Source organism: Macaca fascicularis, chromosome 5 (genome assembly GCF_037993035.2).
Source record: "Macaca fascicularis isolate 582-1 chromosome 5, T2T-MFA8v1.1".
NCBI classification, from domain to species: Eukaryota; Metazoa; Chordata; class Mammalia; order Primates; family Cercopithecidae; genus Macaca; species Macaca fascicularis.
In genome coordinates this window covers 18,703,015-18,729,399 of record NC_088379.1, presented here as the reverse complement: position 1 = coordinate 18,729,399, position 26,385 = coordinate 18,703,015, and the positions used below count along the sequence as shown (strand labels likewise).

At 38.0% G+C, this 26,385-nt stretch overlaps 1 long non-coding RNA gene across 2 annotated transcripts in view; it reads right to left on the bottom strand.

The window, feature by feature from the left end:
• LOC135970885 (uncharacterized) overlaps positions 1–26,385 on the bottom strand; it is a 440,877-nt gene that overhangs the window by 352,929 nt on the left and 61,563 nt on the right. The window contains exon 2 of one of the 2 annotated variants that reach the window (XR_010586762.1): positions 9,947–10,017. The exons of the other annotated variant lie outside the window; for it this stretch is intronic. This is a non-coding gene — a long non-coding RNA (uncharacterized lncRNA). The remainder of the gene's footprint in view (positions 1–9,946; positions 10,018–26,385) is intronic. 2 annotated transcript variants of the gene reach the window in all.

Below are 26,385 nucleotides of genomic sequence, written 5' to 3'. Positions count from 1 at the left end.
TGAGCCACCGCGCCCGGCCTTCAAGCCAGTTTTTCAGACCAGTCTCATGGAGGAGAGTTGAGGATACATGAACAAAACCTACCATCGACTAGATTTACTAAGTGGGTAAAGTCATTGTAGATCATCTAGCATCAGATATGTTAGCCGACTGCAGATATCACCTGAACTAATCCAGACCGGAACAGCTACTCACTGGGACCTCAAAATGCTGAGACACAACAGATGCATATTGTTTTAAACCATTAAATTTTGGGGTAGTTTGTTATGCAGCGAAAGTTAAATGGCATATTTCTTAGCCTCAATTTCCTCAACTGCAAAATAGAGTTGATAATAACTACCTTGCAGTATTACTGTGGGGATTATAAATAACTTGTATAAGTGGCTGGCTCACATAAAGTTTCCAACAAATGAAAGCTGTATTATTCGTTAGTTATCAGTCTGAATGAGCTTCTAAGTCTCTTAATGTTAACACAGATTGAGTTCAAATTTTATGCTCCTGTTCTTTAAAATTGATCTTGACTTCTGATACTTCCTAAATCTGATGACTCAGTTTTAGTGTTGCTCAAAATGACATTATGGCTGCACTTTAATAAATTCATCTCCATCATAGAAGCTTAGAGAAAAAGCCTCAAATCACAGCCCTGACATTTTGGAAGTAAAATTAACAAAAAATGACAGAATTAAGACAGCCATTCTCATCAAGTTAGAAGCTGAAATTCAACCTTGAGTTTTTGAAGCCCAATCAATTATTACAGTTGGAGAAATTCTTGGAGAGTGTCTATTTTATTTAAGCTACACATGTGTTTCACTGTGTGTATGGGTAGATGAATGTGCGTTGTCCTTATCCTCCAAGTTGTAAGAATGCACTGGTGAAGACACACTTATGCAAAAGTAGCTATCCTATGAAATAAACTTCATAGGGTGCCCTGATAGAGCATCCACATACATCAACACAAGGAAATGGGACTGCAGATTAAGATCAACGTAAAAGAGTTGGGAAAACACCAGGATAAAGTAGGATTGAGTAAATTTTCTCAAGTACATTAAGCAAAACTCTTTTAGTTTCATTTTCCAAAGATCTAAATCAAACAGCCTCAAAAACCACAACGTAAACATGAACCAGAATCAGTGTTTTACACTCTTAAAAATTAGTGAAGCTTTGCCTTCAAAGAATAGCTAGATTCACAGGCTCAAGGAAATTTTCAGGACACCCTGTCTCTCAGTTCTCCTATGTTTTTCACTTAGTTGGCCCTGTTTATTCTCAGGTAAAATGAACGCCAATAACACGCTTGACCCCAACTCCAAGTTTGTAACAAAGAAGTGGTTTGTTCTTAAAAATTCAAATACAAGTCCTAGGTCTGACACTCATTACCCAAAATTGGGCCATACATTCATTCATGAGCCAGTCACTAAAAATGAGAATAAGGTAAGCTCATCCATGCCTCAGAGTCAGAAAGTGGGAATCGAAAAAAGCTCTTACCAGAAGAAGAGTGAGGATATTGGCCCTCGACTTCCAAAACAAATATTCACTTTGGCAGAGTAGGATTTTTACTTTGAGGCAGCGGCGGAGTGCTTGAGTTAAAGGCAAAAGACTAGGAAGGAACATTGTCTCTAATAGTTCAATTGATTGAAATTGACACTTCTAATTAGAAACGAACATATCCTTACCTTTTTTTTCTTTCTTAGTATCTAACCTCATTCAAGAAGCTGAGACAGCCATTTTTACGTGTTTGTTTGATTTTATTTCTGAGAGGAGAAAGCAAATTTAAAGGACCATTTTATGTGTTGTTAATCCCATGCATTATGTTTCAATAGTGCATTTTTTTTTCTCATTTCCCCGAACAAAGAAATGTCAATCCCTGGAGTCTTAGCAACTCAGTGGTTACACCTACTCAATTATGTATTTGGCTCAGTTGTAGAATAAAGTAATCAGATGAAGCCTGGTACAGACTGGCTTGAAGTAGAACAAATATGAGTGAACTCATCCAACAGCGTGCCTCAGGAAAAAAAAAAAAAAAAAAAAAAAAAAAAAATTACGGTTCATTGCTAACCCAGAAAGAGCCAGATTTTGAATGGTGTCACATGTAAACCACTAAGGTAAAGCAGAATTCAGCAGGTAAAAATGAAGCATGACTGCACGCAGGACCCAAGAATATAACAGAAAACAGAGATAGACAAGGTGTCAGAGAGGACCCAGAAATAGCAATCACTCAGGTGGCCCACACAGATACTGAGAGTCTAGGCAAGGCTCAGAGAATTAGCTAGAACTGAGGACAGAGGCTTTAAAATCAGGGCAGCTTTCAAAATAAGGGTGTTTGGGGCCTAAGCAAACTCATATTTTGTGATTGTTTAGTTGTTGCTTTTGTTTTTGTTTTGATTTTGGATCGGTCTACAAAGTGGGCGAAGGAAGGGCAGGTGAGCTGCATAGACAGAAGTGAACAACAAAGATGGAATATTGTGGAGATATTCTACTTCACACTCGCATTGACTTTCCTCCACATTGGACACACACTTACTCAATGTTCCTGGTTAATATCGACTAGTTTCTCAAACCCTGGCTTAGCTATCACCTTCTCCAAGAAAGCTCCCCTGGCTAACTCCATCTCCTTATGAGTCCCCATGTTATCCCATCATATTATTTACCAATTGTATTTTATTTGCCTATTCATTTTTCTGCTTTTCAAAGGCAGAGACCATGATTCAACCACCACTGTATCTTTGGGACCTAGAGTAGTGCTCAATCAGTGTTTTGGTTTGTTTTGTTTCTAAATAAATCAACAAGCTTAAACTAAGTTCACCTCAACACATGTACCCCTGAACTTCAAATAAAATAAATTTTTAAAAAGTAATTCCAGAGGTATATCCACTTCTGTGACTATAAAAAGAATAAAAATAAAACCTATATTTAAATAAAAAATTATTTAATTAATTTAAATTTAATTAAAAAAATCTAGATTCTTGGAAATCCAGGCAAAAATTCCAAAAAAAGATGTTAATGTACACATTTATATTATTTATGGACAGATGTTCCCCCCATAATTAAATACACTTTTTTGTAGTTTGGCAGTTTTTCTCTATATAAGATATAAAATAAATTCCCTAAAATTATCTTACTCTTGTTTGGAAACAAAATTATGAGAAGTCAAACTTCTATGGCATTAAACGAGTCACCTCACGTCATATATAAAATAAGAGGATCCATTCTTGGTTTATATTTTTACAAAAGTGCAGTATCTTCATGTTTGTTCTCAGGCTTAAGCGCGTAAACAAATATATATTTTTAAATATTCAGTATTATTTGACAAATTATTTCTAAGCTCACCTTTGACTTCCAAATTTGTCCTTATCCTCTTTCTTTCTATACTTCAGGGGTTCACACATGTTAACGTATGTAAGAAAATTTGGCTGTGGATATAAAATAAAGATTTCTGGGTCTTCATCTTAGTATTCCAAATCAGTTGATGGGAAGTGAACCCAGGAATCTGAAATTTTAAAATGTATGTTGTCTTTAATAGACCACAGCTTGAGTACCACTTGGTCTGTTTCCTTTATTCCCATATTCCTTATATTTTTCTCTTATTCCACTCCTGACTATCCTTCAGATCTACCAAACATCGTGAATACAATGGATGGGACTTAAGTAATGCCGAAGAAATACTAACTATAAAGGAGGAATGCATAATTAGAGAATGAATACATGTATGCACGAAGAAGAAAATGAACAAAGGAATAAATGAATAAATATGATTTTCAGGGAGTACTTATGGCTGTGTTTCTATCACTCCACATATTTAGGGACTGCCCAACCTCACCTCTAGGCCAGCTCTGGCACAGGCTTCCTGAGGAAAAACCCCAGCTGAGAGCACTCATTTAATAAGTCCAGAAGGGAAGAAGACACAATCAGGACACAGGTAAGAGAGGGGCCCACAGGAGATTGTTAGCAGAGGTTGATGTCCTACGGTATAATAGGCAAATTTGCCATTTGGAAGAAGCCCACGGGAGATAGCAGGTTCTTGGCTCATTCAGTTTAGTTTCCAGTTAAGAAAATTTCTGTCCATGCAGGAAATTATTTTGGAGGTTAAACTGGCTCAATTCAAATTATAAGGCTACTTGGGTGATTTCCTTGTTAACTGGAGTGGACTGAGATCATGGCTTGGAAACAGAACACAGGTGATAATAATGAGTATACAACTAAATTGGTCTTAAACAAAATTGGCATTGAAATAAAGAGAAATTAATATTGGAATTTTATAGATGTTAGAGCAGTTTTTAAAGTGGCAATAATAGGATTTTTGAACTTGGAAATGATGTTGCTTGTGAAGCTGTGCCTTGGGAGCGTTGGTATGATGAGAGACCGTTGTGGGTTCCACCCTGGGCTGGCTTAGACTCAACTTCACTGGGTGCTAATGGCTGTGTTGGGGTGCCTAGTGGAGCATCCCCCAGGAGGATGACGAGCTTCCTTTCCCTCCTGCTGCCACTATAAGGTTCATCTTCAACCTGACTCTCTCTGATGGAGAAGGCTCTTGGTTTCAGTAAGAGGCCTTCATTTTGTCCACTAGTGTTGAAGCTACCTGGTTTCTTTGTAGCTGGTTTCTAAGCTTTGCTTTCACCTTCCCCTTTTGACATGCCTTCTATCCACTCCCACTGCCCCTGCAGCAGCCTACACATGTACCCTCTCCCTTCAGGCAGACAAATCAAGGAGGTCCTTTTAACACAACTAAAGACTGGTCCAGTTTCATTCACCATCATTCAGCCTGGAAATTTCAGGGATAACTTTGGCTCCTTGTTTTGCCTTCTCTCATTTTCCAAGGCTTGCCTGTTAAAGTTGCTTCTTCTGTTTCACCCCATCTATTCCCATGTTAGTGCTGGCTGATATTAACCCATTCCTGAACAATAAGCATTAGCTTCCTAGTTGGTGTGCATGACATCGACCTGCATGTATGTACTCCTCTCCTCAATGGCAGAATACATCAAAAAAGTTACTTTCATCAATGCTGTCATCAGTGATTGTCAAGTGGATTCTACTGTGCTCAAATAAGTTTACTTCAAACAATATTAACTGAGCATCTATTATATTCCAGGTCTTCTCCTGGGACACATGAGAGACGATGAAGATGGATTATGGAGCTAGAAGAAGACACAGACCCATAAAGAGATGATTAATGTGTAATAAATAAATATAATGTCGGGGTAAACCCAGAGGTTGAGAAAAGGCTTCCAGAAGACTCATTGACATAGTCTGAAAGGATGAACAAGAGATGATGCAGTGAAGGGAGTGAGTACATGTGAGTAGTGGACTACCATGCGTACAAACACATGGAGAAGAGAACAGACAGAGTTCTGGAGGGAGTTTGAGACTGGACTAGACATTTTAATACTAGGAAGGAATGAGTAAGAGATACAACTATAGAAGGGTCAGATCATGCAGGATTTCGTCATTCAGGCTAAGGAGGATAATTTTAACATTATTTGAACTGGTCTCTTATCCAGTAGTTCTCAATATAGTCTCACACCCAGAGGATTAGCAGGCAAGGGGTGATATCCATTATTATTAAGATGACATGTAAAGCTGTAAGATAAATATTAGTTTTAGATGGAAAATAATTCACAATGTGATTTTTATGTTGCAATAAATAGATATATGTGATATATATTATACAATTTGGGTTTCTTTAAACCACAGAAATTAAAGAAATCTCAGGCTTTGAGTGGGTTAATTTTTATTAGAGTCTATTATCTCCTCTTTATTTATTCTCTTCTGCTTTTAAGTTACATATGAAGAGCTATTAGAACCAATGGTTCCAATGACAATGCTTTTCTACCCAAGTTACTCTACTTGGGGGAATAACCTAATGTATGTTCACAAGTATAAATGAGTTGTTTTTGACTCGGTAGTAAAGCAAGTTTTGTATGAGCAAATATGTGTATTTTTCTGGCATCAAGGCTTATTATAGTCATTATATCACCAAATAGTCAATAATAAATAATTAAAGAATAGGAAGATAAATCAACTGATAGATGATAGATAAAGTAGACAGATAAATAGATCATAGTTACATATAAAGGATGATAACTAAGAATAGATGAATGGATGGATAGATAGAAGATAGATATAGGAATAAAAGGGAAGTTCAAAATTATAATATCTACATCTGCTATTATTTCTTTTTTCTGTGACTTTGCATAACTCTGCTACCCTTGGAATTTCCCACTATAATTTCCTTTGGCCTAGGGAAGAGACAAATTGAATTCTTATATCTGTCCAGGTCGTTCAGAAAACAAGAAACAACTTATCTTCAATTCTTATTGTTTATGTGTCACAAATTTGGTTCTTCTCACAGACAGCCTTAATATGTTGTCATATTTTTATTCTTCTATAATGCATCATTTCACCCAAGTTGAAAGATCATTGAGAGTGGAAACATTATTTTATTATTGTACCCCAAACGTAGACTAGCATGGATCTTGTCAGAGGTCCTTAGATGCATATTTAATGTATAAATCATAGACTGTTTTGGTTCATTCCAACAATAAAAATTGAATGTAATGTGCTAGGTTATGGAGGTACAAATAGTTAGGACACAGTTCTAGATACTAGGTGTTGACTGACTTCATCTAAGAACAGACTTTAAAAGATTTCAGAATTTTAATTTGACATTTGCACTGATTATATTCTCTATGAATTCTTATTAGAAGGGTCATGGTTGCTCTAAGAGTGAGGTGTAGTTGATGACAGCCATATCAGAGTGAAGCTATTTAAATTTAACAATGAATCACAGAGGAATTCAGAGACTTCAAACAGGAATAAATTAATATATTTCTCCCTAATGTCTTGAAATATACCTCTAAGTATGCAATATAATGAGTCCATTACTGTGATTACTTTTTTAGTATATTACCAATGCAGATCAGGTTGAATTATTAGACGATGACAAATAAATATAATAGACATTGGTGCTTGCTCATTAATAACTAACCTCTTTATTTTAAACAATGCAGAAGCAGCATATGTTCTCTATTTTGTGTTACCATCATACATATTATAAAAATATATTTGAGTTCGTCTTTTATTGTAGAACATTTTAGGATGATTGAATTAGGTATTTTAATTTTGCAATTAAAATAATTTACAATTGTAGCAGATTTTTTTAACTTTAAAGTACACTCATATTCATTATTTAGTTATAAATTTAAAGGTATTTATACCTAGAAAAAAAAGGATATTTGATTAGTAGGATAAGGGTTATTTTGACTGACTGATGCCGAATTTAATTAATAAGCAAATGGCTGGGCACAGTGGCTCACGCCTGTAATCCCAGCACTTTGGGAGGCCGAGGTGGGAGGATCACCTGAGGTCAGGAGTTCAAGATCAGCCTGGGCAACACGGTGACACCCCGTCTCTACCAAAAATACAAAATTAGCCAGGTGTGGTGGCACATGCCTATAATCCCAGCTACTCGGGAGGCTGAGGCAGGAGAATCACTTGAACCTGGGAGGCGGAGGATGTGGTGAGCCGAGATCACACCATTGCACTCCAGCCTGGGCAACAAGAGTAAATCTCCGTCTCACCAAAAATAAATAAATAAATAAATAAATAAATAAATAAATAAATAAGCAAATGAAGTAGTTGAGAACCAGAATCATATACTATAAAAACACCAGCAAACTAGAAGAGAAAGTGCATCTGCGTGTCTTGGGAAAATACATTCACAGAATGCTAGACATGTTTAGCCTCCACAACTGCTAAATTCAAAGTGAACTATGTGACACCATCCTTTACTCCCTCCTCAACCAATTTTAACGAGACAAATGTTAAGTCTGGGTAGTTCATGAAGGATCTAGGGCAGATACACATTTTACAGCCACAGGCTCAGTAAGCACAACAAACTGATCAAAAGTTAGTGGAAACAGAAAGAACTGCAGATGATATCAATTTGGCCTCTGAGAAAGGGAAAAGCAATGGCTGACTTTGCTCATGATTTTTCCAAGTATATATCTCCCAAATATTTCCCCATGATGATGCCAGATACATACTTCTTCAGCTTCCCTTATAGGTAAAGATTGGATTTGTGACCCAATAATTACCAATAAATTCAAAGAGGAAGTATGGAGGACTTCTGGGAATGGTTCCCTTCTGGTTAAAAAGAGATATAAGAGGAAAAAAATGCACTTTTTGGACGATGCTAAGTAAAGACATGGTGTTCTGGCCCTACAGCAGCCTTGTAACCAGGAGGTGATAAACCAAAGGACCACGGCCAGACACTGAAGATAGTAGACTGAAACAGGAAAAAAGACTTGGTCTCGGGTGACTGTGTTAAGTTTTGAATTAACATATATACAACTGAAGTATCATTAAATTTGTTGGTATGTTAGATTAAAAAATTCTTATTTATTCTAGCCATAGTACTTGGGCATATAATTTGTGTGGTTATAAGCATCTTAATTCATAAATGATTTCATTTTCTGACCTTTAAATCCTCAATTGAATCAATTCCCCACAAAGCCCAGCTAAATCTAAAATAATTTTGTCTTGTGTTTGTCTTCTTTATTTTCACTAAACAGGCCTTTTTTTCTACTTCACCTGTGTTTCTATTTCTCGCAAGCAGCAATGACCAATGATCTTGATACAGGCGTTTCGTGATATATTTATGAAGTTAAGGGCTTTGACTAAAATCACAACAGAATTCAATTGTGATACAATGGTACCCAGAATATAGGTTAGTCACGTGGGCTTTTTCAGTTATGTGCCATGTGCTATTTCAAAAATGGCTGGAAAATAGAAATTTTATTCATTGATTAACTATTTAGTACTATATAAGAAGTACTGAGAGGCATTTTAAGAATAACTTCAATGCACTTGATATCATTTAACCTACCGTAAAATTGCAGCATAATGCCCAGTGAAAAAGAGTTCAATTGTTCAGAGAATGAGATCGGAATGGAACTTGAATATATTTAATAACTATGTTAACATTTTTTCAGGGAAGTTATCTAATACTTATCCATTTAAATGAATTTAAATGGAAGCTTCTCTCCCTAAAGACTCTCTGTTATGAAGTTACAATCTCCAGATTGCCAACTCCATTGTCCAAAGAACAGAGAGTGCTTGGAAATACCTGCCAGACAAACAAGTTCTCACAAGCCTGGGGAGATATTAAGCACTTCTGCGTGTAGCTGCTTCCAAAGATGCCTTTGCATCTCCCGCTTCACTGCTGCTGTGAAGTCGACAATCCTGGAAATGCATTGAGTTTTGAAGCAGGGAGTTTTCAGAGCGACAGGCTTAAAAAATACAATTCACCTTTTGCCCTTCCACTCCCAGCTGCAGAATATTAGGCCTCCTTAGAACTCAGTTTTATAACTCTGAATACGCAGTGATACTTTTAATAAATAGGCTAAGCTCTCCTGGGCCACAGGCTTCCAATTATAGTTTCTAGTCCAAATCCCCCTTTTAAATGCAGATGATTAAATGAGGGTATTTATGATTTAGAAAACAAGAAAAAAAAAAAAAGACATGTTCATATCTCCTAGCTAAATACTATAATCTCAATTTTCTTAATATTCAGTGAAATAATTAATAGCAGATTTGAATTGGCTCCAAAATGTTCTCTTACATAAACTGTTGCTAACAAATAACAAAGACACAATCAAGTGGCATAAAATTTATGGGAGGGGAAATCTGTCCTGATTGTATATCAGTTTCATACGTAGAATGAGCTGGACAGCTCTGTGTTACATAAACACAGGACAAGCGTGCTCTCTTTCTGCCTCTGATACGAAGCAGTTTTGTGTACAGCATTTGTCACTGAAACTCTCTGTCTCCTTGTGTATTAATTTAGAGGGTTAGACTTTATCATATTTAATGACTCTTGAATTCTATATTTCTATTTCCCAATAAAATACAATTCAGCTATTTTAAGGGCAGAAAATTTGGACCCAGAATACTTACATTTGAAACTGAGCTCCAAATTTCTTGGCAATAGATCCTTGGATACAAAGTTAACTGTGTAGGATCTCCATCTGTAAAATGGAAATGATAATACCGATATCACAATTATATTCAAAAGATGCAAGGACATCACTTATGGAATATTTACTAAATTACAAATTTAAAACACATTTTAGATCTCAAATATATCCCAGTTCTTGAGTAAGCATTGCAATAGATTGTACCTATTTTGAGGATAATGTGTATTGGTGTTTCTGTCAGTTATAAGAGACCCAAAGTCAATCTTAACATAAACAGAAGTCGTAAGCACAACACATAGGCAAGTAAATGACCACCCACATGATTTGATTTCATATTCCTTTGAATATATAAATTTTCCCCTCCAAATCAATTTTTTTTCTTTCCCTGGAGGTAAAAGAAGGCCCTCCTGTCTCTATGCAATTAAAGCTTCTTATGAATAAGTCATTGTAGCGGTCATCATAAAATGGATTTCTGGTTATAGGTATGAGATCCCCATGAACCTTAAAAAGAACTTACCTTAATCTTTCCTGTGTCAGGGAGTACTTAGTAGGGTGCCTGGTTATGGGTTGGCATTAAGACAGTTTTGATGAGTGGATAAATGAACGAATGCATGAATTTCTCATTAGAATATCTTTTCCCTTTAACTAAAGTTTGTAGAGGTCTGATTTAAGTTTCTAGTAATCGTTTCATGATAGTGCAAATGAATTTCAGATAATTTCTTGGGTTCATGTGAGGAAAGAGTACTGAGAATTAAGTAGTGATTTGGAGAAAGAAACTAACATAGGGAGAATGAGGTCCCCAGAAACACTGTCCAGCTCCCTTCACTCCCACCCATTTTGTCTGCATAAAGGAACTCTGGATTCTTTCAACTAGGATCACAAAGGTTTTCACTGAGTAAGGAGTGGCAGCTCCCATATAGGAGGCTCCTGCTATGTGCTGAGAACTGTCCTAAGGATTTTGCGTGACTTACCTAAGTTATTCCTCACAACAACCCTAAAAGGAGCAACCCCTAAAATTTTGTTTTTCAGAGGAGGAAAACTGGGGCACCGAGTTTTCCAGAGGTCACTCCTCTGTTTAATTGGCAGGATCAGGATTTGAGAGAATCAAGTGCTCCTAACCACAAATTTCCCTTTGGAACCCAGAAAAAGCCTCTAAACATTGCCCACTGCTCTATGCTCAGTGTTTGGATGGTGATGCCAAGAAATGTAACAGGAGCTTGCACAGGAACTCTTCTGCATAGCTCTGCTCTAAAGTTCAGACTGAGGGCAGATTGCAGCAGGTTGGAGATGGGTCTTGTAAAGAATGTTTGTGTGTCCCACATGTTTGGCATAGTAGACACCCTCTGTTCGCCTCAAACTTGGCTGAAAAGACAGAATGCCCTGGCTTCAGATAACTCCAAATCTGCACGTATTGTTGATATTGATGTTCTTTCGTCTGGATGGGAATGACAGGCATCTTTTGTCCAGATCTGGCAGACATACCAGAGCAGAGCTGACTCTCTCTGAATGCAGTGTAACCGCCAACAACACAGACACTCCTAAGCCCCCTAAGTAATACAAATGCCCTTCTTTCCTTTGTCTCCACAAATTATTCATAAAAAATTGAATAAATTGAAATGCTATGTAATTTATGAAGCAGCTGAACTCCAAATAGCTCTGAATCCTCCCTTGCCACATGAAGAAAGGGAGGGGAATATAAATCAGCTGGGATAAGAGGCAAGAAAAGAATGCCAAAGTTGGGGTTCCCAAGGGCCCTAACAACCAAGGCAGTTCAGAACTGCAAAAGGTAGGAGCTAGTCCAAGATAAAGTTGATCAGGGGAAGTTGAGCGTCAAATGCCAGACATAATAAGTGTACCCTGAGTTCAAAGAGGAATAAGAAGAAAAGAATATTAAATATAAGCATCGCATATCACATGTTTTCTGTATAACATGTTCTGTCCTCAGCATTTTTAGTGAATTACTTCATTTAATGGAGGTAGACATTGTCATCCTCAGTCAAAGATGAGGCAGTGCTTGCTATGAAGTGTTAGGGATCTCCACTAATGAAGCAAAGCAGAGAGTTGCCTACTGGAAGGCTCAAACCAAGTCACAGAACATTGCTACCTGTAATACAAGGTATGGGCCCCGGAGTTTATGGACAGGTTGATGTGAGATTAACCTGAGGGCGGGTCCTACATATGTGAAAAGTGCCAAAAAAAAATGCCAAGAATAACTCTCCTCAAGGATGAGAACTATCAGTTAGTGGATTTTTTAAACTGGATTTGGGGTTGAAGCAGAAAACAAACAAAAAAAGATTATGGTAATTAAATGTAACAATTATATCAAATCATTTCAATACAAGGTACAGAATGTGGCAACACATGAATGCTAGACATTTGTAAACTGAAGAGCAGCTTTTGTATTTTCCTTTTTTTTTTTTTTTTTTTTGAGACAGTGTCTCTGTTGCCCAGGCTGGAGTGCTGTGGTACTACATCGGCTCACTACAACCTCTGCCTCCCAGCTTCAAGCGATTCTCCTGCCTCAACCTCCCAAGTAGCTGGGATTACAGGTGCATGCCACCATGCCCAGCTAATTTTTGTACTATTAGTAGAGACGGGGTTTTGCCATGTTGACCAGGCGGCTGGTCTCGAACTCCTGACCTCAAGTGATCTGCCCGTCTCGGCCTCCAAAAGTGCTGGGATTAAAGGCATGAGCCACCGTGACTGGCAATGTATTTTGCATTTTTGAAGTAGATACCATTTTCTCCCAAAATGCTTTTTGTCATGAGATTGTCAGATCTGAGAGATGGCTTATCTTTTAGTTATTTTTAGTTATTTTCCTGTGTATAAAGAAATACAGTAAATGAGACATGCAGTTCTTTACGGGAAAACATGTAAATCTTGTTCACTTTCCTTATAAAAATAATTTCCATATTTTACATATTGTATTTTGTGTATGTTTATATATATTTAGACTCTGTGCCAATTGTTGGGTGGTAGGCAGAATAATGGCCTGAAAAGATGTACAAATCCTGTTGCTAAGAGTCTGAGAATATGTTGTATTACAAGGCAAAGGACAATTAAAGCGGCTCATCAGCTGGATTATTTGAGTGTGCTCAATATAATTACCAGGTCCTCAAAAGTGATAAAGAGAAGCGGAGGAGAAGAATCAGAGAAAAAGATGTGATGGTCAAAGTAAATCAGATTAAGGTAACGTGAGACTTCAATTATTAATTCTGGCTTTCAAGATGAAGGAAGGTAGACTATGAGCCAAGCCTGCCTCGAAAAAGTTAGAAAATACAAAGAAATAGATTCTCCCCTAGAATGTCCAGAAAAGAATGTAGCCCTCATGACACCTTGATGTGACCCCAGTGAGTCCTGGGTCAGACTTCTGACCCACAAAACTTTGGGATGAGAAATTTGTGTTGTTTTGTACTGCTAAATTTGTGGTAATTTGCTACAGCAACAATAGAAAACTAATCAAGGTGAAATGTTATCTAAATATATTGCTTCTTTTATTTTTCTTCATAAAATATCATGATCTGGCATTTAAAATTTGGAGGTATTATGCTCATCTCTGATTATCTTCAGAGGGAACATCCGTCTAAAGGAGTCCTGTAGAACTGTCCTCTGGCTTTTCTTTTTCTTTTTGGTTGACAAGTAACAATTCTACATATTTATGGGAGACAGGGTGATATTTCGATCTGTGCATACAATGTATAATAATCAAATCACAGTAACTAGCATATGTTTCACCTCAAACCTTTATCATTTCTTGGTTGTGGTGAACATTCAAAATCCTTTCCTCCAGCTTTTTGAAAGTATACAATAAATTAGAGCTAGCCATATTCATGCTACAGTGCTGCAAAACACCAAAACTCATTCTATCTAGCTATAATTTTTTATCCCTTAATCAACCTCTCTCTATCTTCCTTTCCCTCCTACACTTATCAGCCTCTAATAGCTACAATTGTACTTTCTATTTCTATGAGCTTAAAAAAAATTATTTTGGCTCCTACATGAGTAAGAACATATGGTATTTGTCTTTCTGTACGTGACTTATTTCACTTAACATATTGTCCTCTAGGCTTATCCATGTTGCACAAATAACAGGATTTTATTATTTTTTATGGTAGAATTGTATTCCACTGTGCATCTATACCACATTTTCTTTATCCGCTCATCTGTGGATGGACACTTAGGTTCATTCCATATCTTAGGTATTGTGAATAGTGCTGCAATAAACATGGAGCTATAGAGATTCTTTTTATTTCTTTATATCATTATTACTATTTTTTGAGATGGAGTCTCGCTCTGTTGCCCAGGCTGGAGTGCAGTGGCACAATCTCACTCACTCACTGCAAACTTCACCTCCCAGGTTCAAGCAATTCTTCTGTCTCAGCCTCCCAAGTAGCTCGGACTATAGGTGCATGCCACCTTGCCCAGCTAAGTTTTGTATTTTTAGTGCAGATGGGGTTTCACCACATTGATCAGGTTGGTCTCAAACTCCTGACCCCAGGTGATCCACCCGCTTCAGCCTCCCAAGGTGCTGAGATTACAGGCGTGAGCCACTATGCTTGGCCAGTATTTCTTTTATACACTGATTTCCTTTCCTCTGGATAAATATCCACTGTGGGATTGCTGGAATGCATGGTTGTTCTATTTTTAGTTTTTTTGAGAGGCCTCCATACTGTTTTTCATAATGGCTGCAATAATTTATATTCTCACAGTGTATTAAGGGTCTTCTTTTTCTGCATCTTAACCAACATTTTCTTCGTCTTTTAGATAATAGCCATTCTAACTATGATGAGATGATATGTCATTATGGTTTTGATTTGCATTCATCTGATTATTAGTGTTGAGTATTTTTTCATGTATGTTGGTCATTTGTATGTCCTTTTTGAGAATTCCTTTTGCCTACTTTTTAATGGAATTGCTTGTTGTCGTTTTCTTTTGCTGTTGAGTTTTTGAGTTTATTGTATATTCTGGATAGTGGTCCCTGGTTTGATGAATAATTTTCATATATTTTCTCTCATTCAATAGGTTGTCTCTTCATTTTGTTAATTGTTTCCTCTGCTGTAGAGAAAGTTTTCAGTATAACATAGTTCCATTTATCTCTCAGTCTCTCTTTTTCTTTTTGCCTATGCCTTTGATGTCTTCACCATAAAGTCTTTGCCTAGGCTAATATCCTAAAATGTTTTCCCAGTTTTCTTCTAATAGTTTCATAATTTGGGGTCTTACATTCATCTTTAATCCATTTTGGGTTAATTTTTTTTATATAGCGAAAGGCAGGAGAGTCCAGTCTCATTCTTGTGCATGTGGATATTCAGTTTTCGCAGCACCATTTAATGCACGTTCTTCGCATCTTTTCAAAAATCAGCTGGCTCTAAATGCGTGGCTTTTTTCTAGATTCTCTATTGTGTTTCATTAGTCTATTGTCTGTTTTTATATGAATACCATGCTCTTTTGATGACTATGGCTTTTTTTTTTTTTTTTTGAGACGGAGTCTCGCTCTGTCGCCAAGGCTGGAGTGCAGTGGCCGGATCTCAGCTCGCTGCAAGCTCCGCCTCCCGGGTTCACGCCATTCTCCTGCCTCAGCCTCCCGAGTAGCTGGGACTACAGGCGCCCGCCACCTGGCCCGGCTAGTTTTTTGTATTTTTTTTAGTAGAGTTTTCACCGTGTTAGCCAGGATGGTCTCGATCTCCTGACCTCGTGATCCGCCCGTCTCGGCCTCCCAAAGTGCTGGGATTACAGGCTTGAGCCACCGTGCCCGGCTACTATGGCTTTTTAATATATTTTGAATTCAGGTAGTGGGATGCCTCTGGCTTTGTTCTTTTTGATGAGTATTGCTTTAGCTATTCAAGTTCTTTTGTAGTTCCATATAAATTTTAGAACTATTTCTTTTTTTTATTTCCATGAAAAACATAATTGGTAGTTTGACAGGAATTGCATTGAATTTTAGATTGCTTTGGGTGGTATGGTCATTTTAACAATATTAATTCTTCCACTGAATGTAGTGTGTCTTTCCATTTGTTTGTGATCTCTTCAATTTCTTTCATCAGTGTTTTGTAGTTTATTTTATAGTGTTATTTTGTATCCTTGATTAAATTTATTTTTACCTATGTTAGACTTTTTTTGTAGCTGTTGTAAATGGGATTATTTTCTTTATTCCTTGCTCAGTTAGTCCATTCTTGGTGAATAGAAACACTATGAAATTTTTAAGTTGATTTTTTATCCCACAATTTTACTGATGCAAGATACAATTATATATAAATTCTAAGAGTTTTGTAGTGCAAACTTTAGGTTTTTCTATCTGTAAGCTCATATTTGCAAAGAAGGACAATTTGACTTTTTCTTTTCCAATGTGGATGACTTTTTTTTTTCTCTTGCTTAATTGCTCTGGCTAGAACTTCCAGTGTATGCTGAATGCAAATGCTCAAAGTGGGCATCCTTGTCTTGTTCCAGTTCTTAGAGGAAAGGCTTTCAGATTTCCTGCGTTCGGTGTGATGTTAGGTGTGGGTTTGTTATATATGGCATTTATTATATTGAGTAGTGGTTTTTTCTATGCCTAATTCTTGAACACTTTTATCTTGAAATGATACTGACTTTTTCATATGCTTTTTCTGTGTCTATTGAGATGATTATATGGTATTTGTTTTTTATTCTATTGATGTATTTATTTATGTATGTTAAATCATCCTTGCATTTCTGGGATAAATTCCATGTGATTGTGTTAGATTATCCTACCCTTGTAGTCTCTCGATAATTTTTCATTTACTGACTACCACCCCCTACTCCCTGCTCCTTGGCTATAAATTCCGACTTGTCCTTGTTGTATTCAGAATTGAGCTTCCTTTTATACTGATGTCTCTGTTCTCTGTTTACAAGAGGTACTAAATAAAATATAACTTTACTGCTTTATTTATTTACTTATTGTATTTTTCAGCTTTATTGAGGTATAATTGACATATAAAATTTTACATATTCAAGGTATAAAATGTGGTGTTCTCATATACATATAATTGTGAAATGATTACTACAATCAAGATAAATATAAGTGGATTAAATCTTTCAATCAAAAGACATAAAGTGACTGAATGGATAAAACAAGACCCAATTATATGCTGCTTCAAGAGACCCACCTCAGCTTGAAGAACATACATAGACTGAAAGCAAAGGGATAAAAAAAAATCCATGCAAATGGAAACTAAAAGAAAGCTAGGGTAGCTACACTTATATCAGACAAAATATACTTGAAGTCTAAGACTATAGAAAGAGACAAAGAAACTCCTTATATAATGATAAAGGGGCCAATTCATCAGGATATATAACAATTGTAAGTATATATGCACCCAACATTGGAGCACCTCAGTATATAAAGCAAATATTAAAAGATCTGAAAGAATAGATAGACAGGAATACAATTATAGTAGTGGCCTCTATTCCTGCCTCAGTCTGCTGAGTACCCGGGATTACAGGTGCATGCCACCACACCTGGCTAATTTCTTTGCATTTTTAGTAGAAACGAGGTTTCATCATGTTAGCCAGGCTGGTCTTGAACTCCTGACCTTAGGTGATCTGCCCACCTCAGTCTCCGAAACTGCTGGGATTACAGGCGTGAGCCACCGTGCCTGCCCCAATTAATACTTTTCTATGGAACTCTAGAGCTTAGACAAAAACCTAAAAATTCATTCAAGCCAATATTCCATCTTGTCTCCAGAAAGGACAAGTATAGCCATCTGGGCCAAGAGTGGTACTTTTTTTTTTTTTTTTGTGAGTCTCACTCTGTCATCTAGGCAGTGGCGATCTCGGTTCACTGCAACCTCCACCTCCCAGGTTCAAGTGATTCTCCTGCCTCAGCCTCCTAAGTAGCTAGGATTACAGGCTAATATTTTTTTGTATTTTTAGTAGAGACAGGGTTTTACCATGTTAGCCAGGATAGTCTCGATCTCCTGACCTTGTGATCCACCCACCTTGGCCTCCTAAAGTGCTGGGATTATAGGCGTGAGCCACGACACCTGACCGGGCGGTAATTTTTAAGAGTCTGGAGGGTGACTATTGCCCATATTGTTATCCTATACATTTATTACATGCCTTCAACATGAACAGCTTATAACTTTCAATGTATTTAGCCAGAGAAATAGGACATAACTAAATGTCTAAATGAAATGGCTCATATCTAAGACAATTGCTCCATTTATCATGACATTAGTACACTTGGGTTTTTAAGTTCAAAAATTAATCATATATTTAAAAATTCTAGAATTATTAGTATATAACTAAAAATTGACAATAACACTATCAAAATTGTAGTTATTGAGTTATTTGAGTCAGGCACTTTTCTCTTTCACTTAATAATGACTTAACAAATGGCATTTGTTCCAGGCACTTCTAACCATACAAAATGGAATAATGTAGGTTTCAAATTTGAGGAATACAAATGCAGTTGAGTAAGTAATGAACTCTACTTATATAATGAGCTGCAATATGTGGTAGAATTGTAACGCAAGTATATTATATCTCAAGGCACTTCATAAAATGACTACTCACTATTAGACTGGACATTTAAAAGGCTTTATAGTAGAGGTGGCAAGTAAGTTAATCCTTGAAAGGTGAGTAATATTTGATGGGCAGGATAAGGAGTATGGCTTATTTAGTGGAGCAAAGAGCATGAGTAAAGTAGACACAGGGCAGAGTGTATTTTTGAGGTTCAATGAATAGTTCAATTTAGCATAAATGTAGAGCATGGGTGTGAGAAAATTTTAAGATAGTACTAGAAAATGCTTTATGTCCAGAGATTAGAAGATCATTTAGAGATCGGTGGAAGTGATTCTAATTATTTGTGCTCCCCTGAGTTAAAGTACTAGTGTTAATTAGGACAGTTGGGAGAATGGACAGCCTATAGAAAAGGAGCTATTATAAAGTTGCTGGAATAATCCATAGAAGAGGTAATAATTGTCTGAACTGGATTGAGGCAGAAGGGATAAAGGGGCAGCACATATTCCAGAGATATGGCAGCATTCCCAGAACTTGTGTCTCTGTCACTCGGGTAGACTAAGAGAACAGGAGGAGCTATTGATAACTCCCAGGGTTCAATCTTTTATAACAGATCTTTTCTGACATTCTTGGAAATAGAGATTCGTCAGAGTAGCTATTCTGGGTGTTAAAAAAACAAGAATGAACTTGATTTGGGGATATGTTGCTTAAGGACGCCCTCGGGACATTTAGGCAGGGATGATCAGCAACCATTAGAAATAGAGGATGACTTCTTGGCAGAGAAGCTGATGGGAACCTGTCGATATGGAAGATGTCAAATAACACACTGGAATGCAATTTCAGAGGGAGAGAATTTAGAGAAGATAAGGGAAGTGAGTTCAAATAGAAGCTAAGGGGAGACTTGCAGTGAGGTATCAACAATAAAGATTCAAAGAGAAGTGAGTTTACAAAGGAAAGAAAGGGTTCCAGTGAGGAATATTGGAGTGAGGTCAAATGATGAGATGTCTAAGATTGTAACTATATTTTATCTCTACAAAGCAGTAGTTCTAGGAAAGTGGCAGGGGTAGAACATATATTACAAGGGGCCCATGAGTGAGTGTACAGGAATGCGGAGAGAGTGAGAAAACATGCATTTCCAAAGGGTTTCATAATTTAAGATGCATATTTGGAACAGGATCTTGGTGTGGTGGTGAGGTGATTAATACCATTCATTTGTGCTAAATTAGTATAGTAAATGCAGTTGCATGAAAAAACCAATAAAACAGATGCAGATATGAAAATTTGGAGACTGATTATATTTATTTATGTGTATAACATATTATATATTTATACATTAATACATGCATAAACCACTCTTAGATGCATATACCATTTTGTTCACGGGTTTTTTGTTTGTTTGTTTGTTACTTTGCTTTTCTGAGACAGAGCCTCACTCTGTTACCAAGGCTGGAGTGCAGTGGTGTGATCTCGGCTCACTGTAACCTTCGTCTCCCGGGTTCAAACGATTCTCCTGCCTCAGCCTCCCGAGTAGTTGGGACAATAGGTGTGTGCCACCATGCCGGCTAATTTTTTGTATTTTTGGTAGAGACAGGGTTTCACCGGGTTAGCCAGCCTGGTCTCAATCTCCTGACCTTGTGATCCACCTGCCTCTGCCTCCCAAAGTGCTGGAATTACAGGTGTGAGCCACCATGCCTGGTCTGCATATACCATTTTTAAAAAATATATCTAGATTCAAGTTTATGTGCCTTTAAGTTCATCCAGGATCCTTGTCAAAATCTTCTCCTAAATGGGAGAATTGTGTGGAAGTATTTCCCTTGTAAAGCTGTTAAGGTTTTTAATATAACAGGAATAGCAGTCCCCTAAATTTTATCTGACTTCCTAGCCTGTTAATTTGGAGATGCTTTGAATCACTACTTATCTACATAAATATCAGAAATTTTTTTCCATCAAGAGAAATGACCAACCGTTCATGAAGTTGGAAGCTCCAGCAGATAATCCATGTCACCAACAGAAACTCCAGTTCTATGTTAAACAGATCAAATCATCTTTGGAAATTTCAGATATAAGAAAGTTAGGTCTAGAAAACCACAAAGATTTGGGCTGATGACTATATATTTCAGCCAGGGATGATGGAAAGCCTCTTTGGTAATCTGCACATTCCTTACTTCCTTCAGAGAGCCTAAATATGCAGTGACTTCAAAGTTCAAAATAAACTATTAATGATAAAAGAAAATAAGCAAAAAATGTGTAATATAGAAGTTTTCGGTATTAGCAGAAAATGCAGGTGGTGATTTAGAGATGAATTTTTTGAAATTCCTATGCCAATTCCAGAAATTCAGGCAATTCTTGGTAGTTCGTATGTCTTAAAAGGGGGCCAACACCCTCATGGTCATTATTACAACATGTCCACGTATAGCTTGGTATACATAAACCAAACAACAAAAAGTCATTCTTTGGATGGCAGATTCTAAGTTTTAGCGTTGATTTGCAATCTTGAATCCAGTTGAACAATTTGTCCTTGATTCAATTTCTTTTTAATTAAATTGTACTATGATATTTTGAATTTGTTTGATTTTTTTTCTGTGAGTTTTCTTTTTTTCCCATGCAGACACAATAACTTTCCCCCTCAGAATAGTCTGTATGCTTTACTATAAGACATTGTATTTTTTTAATGTTTCTGTCCCGGTGCAAAACTGAATTTTTTGAGAGTAGAGGTCAAGGCTTCAGCTTGGAGAACCTCGACACATTTTTACAGAAGAACCTGAATATACCCAAAGAGCTATTTCCCAAAACAATTTATATGCACAGAAAGAGTTGTGATTTCTTTTTTCCCCTTGACTTTCACAGAAATAAAGGGCTAATATCACCAGCGGGCAAATTTTGTAAAATTACTCTCCAAGTGTTTCAACAAAACCTGCCAACACAACTCAAGCCCAAACTTCCCCCGTCCCTGCTTTGTGGCAAAGGGCCTCACTGGGAACGGCTGCCAGTCACACAGACAGAGCCAAATTGTTTAGTGGATTTGGGAAGTGGACAGATGTTCTCCCGGGACGATGGAGACAGGCACTGCCACATACATTTTCACTTGATGTGTTAACCAATATTCTTAGCCAATTATTCAGAGGCGACCAGCAGTTAATGCATGCAAAGGCAGGAACTAGAATCATCACTCACGGCTTCTACACATCCCCAAACTCCTGCCAAAGTGTTAAATACCTCTTGGGCTCTGAAAAACACAGAGTGCATTTGCGTGCCCTTGGATGTGCTCCTTGAGACTTCTATGAGAACATCTAAAGCTAATTATGAAATGGTCATTGTGAATGAATAAATATGAGAAAATAAAACAAATGCTGAGGTTGTATACTTCAAAATACTAAACATTAAAGAATGAGTTTTACATATGAAAATGCATTTGAGGTCTCAAAGGTAATTACCCCGAGGCACTGGAATAGTGTAATAAAAACAATAGCAGCTGGGCCACACCAATGATATACTGTGCTAACTGCTATTAAGCTAATTTGCAGCAGAACTATGGTGTAATAAGATCTATCATTTTTCATGGAAAAATAGTAAAACATAAAAAGGCTATGTTGTCCATTTTATTTGGAGAGATGACAGCAAAAGAAAGTCAATGATTAGAATCTTTACTTTCCAAACATCCATATGTGTAAAGCCACAGTTTTGCTAACATTTTCTCTCTGCCCTATGATTTAAAAAAGGCAAACTTGGAGCTAGTACCTGGAAAGTAAGAAGATAAAGGGATGTAAACATTGTTTCCAAGAAGCTTGCAATGCTAGTCATCGTATTTAAATTAGCAATTTCTCCTAGAAGAAATTGTACGACATGAATATATATATATATATGTATGTATGTATATACATACATATGTATAATAGTCATTTCTGTAATAAAGTTTTTTAAACAAAGGTATCAATGTGGCAGACTATAGAACTGTATCTGCCAGTGTCCTGTCTGTAAAACAACAATGCTCTGAGTTTTTCAGAAATACATAATATAATAGAGGAAATTGGTTAGTCAGATAATGGAATACTGGGAAACCAAACAGGTGACTAAAAGGCCAGCCAGAGATGACCAACTATAGGAGGCATCTATCAGTTTCAGAATGGGAGAGAGCAGAGAGCATTGTACCACTCAAACCTGGGGACACCATGTAGGAGCTGGATCCAAGGAGAATGACTGCCCCGGGGTATCTGAGACCACAGAAAGAGGGGCTGAAGGAGGTGAGAGCTGGAACCATAAAGGACATAGTAACTGCATTAAAAACTGTTTTCAGGCAGAAGTGGGATTAATACATTGATTCTCCCTTTCCTACACCCTCAGGTCTCCTGCAGGTGCTTCCTCTTGGCAAATCCAGCCAGAAGCCAGTTAGCAAGGTATCTAGCAGGAAAAACTATATCTAGCAAGGTATCTAGCTATATATTGAATGTTTACGTTTCCCCAAAATAAATATGTTAAAATCTAATCCATCCTCACTATGATGATATGTGGAGGCCTTCAGGAGTTGGGGTCCACTCATATGCATGGATTTAGTGCCCTTATACAAGGGACCTTAGAAGATTCCTTCCCCCTTTTGCCATGAGAGGATATAGTTAGAAGTCAGCAGTCTGGGCCTGGCATGGTGGCTCATGCCTGTAATCCTAGCACTTTGGGAGGCTGAGGCGGTTGGATCATCTGAGGTCAGGAGTTCGAGATTAGCCTGGCCAACATGGTGAAACCCTGTCTCTACTAAAAAAAATACAAAAATAAGCCAGGTGTAGTGGTACGTTCTTGTGATCCTACCTACTCAGGAGGCTGAGGAGGAGAATCGCTTGAACCAGGGTGTAGAGGTTGCAGTGAGCTGAGATCGCACCACTGCACTCCAGCCTGACAAGAGTGCAACAAGAGTGAAACTCCGCCTCAAAACACAAAACAAACAAACAAACAAAAAAATCAGCAGTCTGAAATTCTGAAGAGAGCCCTCAGCAAAACCCAGCCATGCTGGCACCCTGATCTCAGATTTCCAGCCTCCCAGTGAGAAATAAATTTCTGTTGCATATAAGCCTCCCAGCCTACAGTAATTTGTTAGAGCTGCCCGGGCTAAGGTACTGGGACACAAAGCCTAGAGAGAGCAGACGAAGTGAGAGAAACTTGAAAAATGACCAGCACTCTTTCCAAAGCATAGCCTTGCTGTTCCACCCAAATCCACATGACCACAATCTCTTCCCTAAATGACTACAGTGGTCTGCCACAGCTCCCCTATTACAACTCTGACTTCCCTCCCTTTTCCACACTGGAGAAAGAATTATCTCTTCACATTCCCTAATCTGATCACAAATACTCTAGTCCCTTTACAACCTTTCAATGTCTTTTACTGCTCTTGGGAGAAAGACAAAACTCTTCATGTGACTGACAGGCACCTTTATGAGCTGGTTCGGCCTAGCTCTGAGGCCCATCTCAGTCACTAGTCCTTTACTGTCTATATGATGGTGGTTCTGGTCTCCTTGACAAGTGGTCATTGATTCATTCAATCACTCAGCAAAACTTTATTAGGGGTGTATTAATCTTTATTGGCACTGCTGATAAAGGCATACTCAAGGCAATTTACAAAAGAAAGAGGCTTATTGGACTCAAACAAACAAACAAACAAACAAAAAAAAACAAAAGAGAAACAGTTCCACATATCTAGGGAGGCCTCACAATGATGGGCAAAGGTAAAAAGCACATCTCACATGGTGGCAGACAAGAGAATAGAGTTTGTGCAGGGAGCCCCCCCTTTTTTAAAACCATTAAATCTTGTGAGGCTTATTCACTATTACAAGAACAGTATGGGAAAGACCCACCCCCATGACTCAATTAATTCTCACCAGGTTCTTCCCACAACATGTGGGAATTATGGGAGCTACAAGGTGAGATTTGGGTGGGGACATAGAGCCAAACCATATCATTCCACCCCTGACCCCTCCTAAATCTCACGTCTTCACATTTCAAAACCAATCATGCCTTTCCAAGTTTCCCAAAGTCTTAACTCATTTCAGCATTAATGCAAAAGTCCACAGTCCAGTCTCATCTGAGACAAAGCAAGTCCCTTACTCCTATGAGACTGTAAAATCAAAAGCAAGTTAGTTACTTCCTAGATACAATGGGGCTATAGGCCTCAGGTAAAGACAGCTGTTCCAAATGGGATAAATTGGCCAAAACAAAGGGGCTACAGGCCCCATGCAAGTTTGAAATCCAGCAGGGCAATCAAACCTTAAAGCTCCAAAATGATCTCCTTTGAATCTATGTCTCATATCCAGGTCATACTGATGCAAGAAGTGGATTCTTATGTTCTTGGTCAGCTCTGCCCCTGTGGCTTTGCAGGGTATAGCCTCCTTCCTGGCTGCCTTCACAAACTGGTGTTGAGTGTCTGTGACTTTTCCAGGCACACGGTGCAAGCTGTCAGTGGATCTACCATTTTGGGGTCTGGAGGATGATGGCCCTCTTTTCACAGCTCCACTAGGTGGTGCCCCAGAAAGAACTCTGTGTGGGGGCTCCGACCTCACATTTCCCTTCTGCACTGCTCTAGCAGAGATTCTCCATGAGAGCACCATTCTTGCAGCAAACTTCTGCCTAGACATTCGGGCATTTCCATACATCCTCTGAAATCTAGGCAGAGGTTCCCAAGCCTCAATTCTTGATTTATGTGCACATGCAGGCTCAACACTGTGTGTAAGCTGCCAAGGCATGGGGCTTGCACTCGCTGAAACCACTGCTCAAACTCTACATTGGCCTCTTTCAGCCACAGTTGGAGTGGCTGGGATGCAGGGCACCAAGTTCCTAGGCTGCACACAGCACAGGGACCCTGGGCCCAGTCCACAAAACCCTTCTTCCTCCTAGGCCTCTGGGCCTGTGATGGGAGTGGCTGCTGTGAAGACCTCTGGCATGCCCTGGAGATATTTTCCCCATTGTCTTGGGGAATAACGTTCGGTTCCTTGTTACTTATGCAAATTTCTGCAGCCAGCTTGACTTTCTCTCAGAAGGATTTTCTTTTCTATCACATTTTCAGGCTGCAAATTTTCTAAACTTTTATGCTCTGCTTCCCTTATAAAGCTGAATGCCTTTAACAGCACCCAAGTCACCTCTTGAATGCTTTGCTGCTTAGAAATTATTTCATCAGATACCCTAAATCATCTCTCTCAAGTTGCAAGTTCTAACAAATCTCTAGGGCAGGGGCAAATGCCGCCAGTCTCTTAGCTAAAACATAACAAGAGTAATCTTTGTTCCAGTTCCCAACCATTTCCTCATCTCCATCTGAGACCTCCTCAGCCTGGACCTTACAGTTCATATCACTATCAGCATTTTGGTCAAAGCCATTCAACAAGACTCTAGGAAGTTCCAAACTTTCCCACACTTTTCTGCCATCTTCCAAGCCCTACAAACCATTCCAACCTCTGTCTGTTACCCAGTTCCAAAGTTGCTTTCACATTTTTGGGTATCTTTTTATCAGTGCTCCACTCTACTTTTACCTATTTACTGTATTAGTTCATTTTCACGCTGCTGATAAAGATATACTCAAGACTGGCCAATTTACGAAAGAAAGAAGTTTATTGGACTCACAGTTCCATGTGGCTGGTGAGGCCTCACAATCATAGCAGAAGGTGAAAGGCACATCTCACGTGGTGGCAGACAAAAGAAGAGAGCTTGTTCAAGGAATCTCTGGTTTTTAAAACCATCAGATCTGGTGAGATTTATTCACTTTCATGAGAACAGCATAGGAAAAACCCATCCCCATGATTCAGTCCCTCCCATGACATAAGGGAATTTGGGGTACTACAAGATTAGATTTGGATGGGGACACAGCCAAGCCATATCTCGTTCTTGTCAGGCATTTTTCCTCATTCCAGAGAAACAATAGTTAATAAAGTAAAACAGATGCAGTTTGGAATTGCCTAGAGCATATTTTAG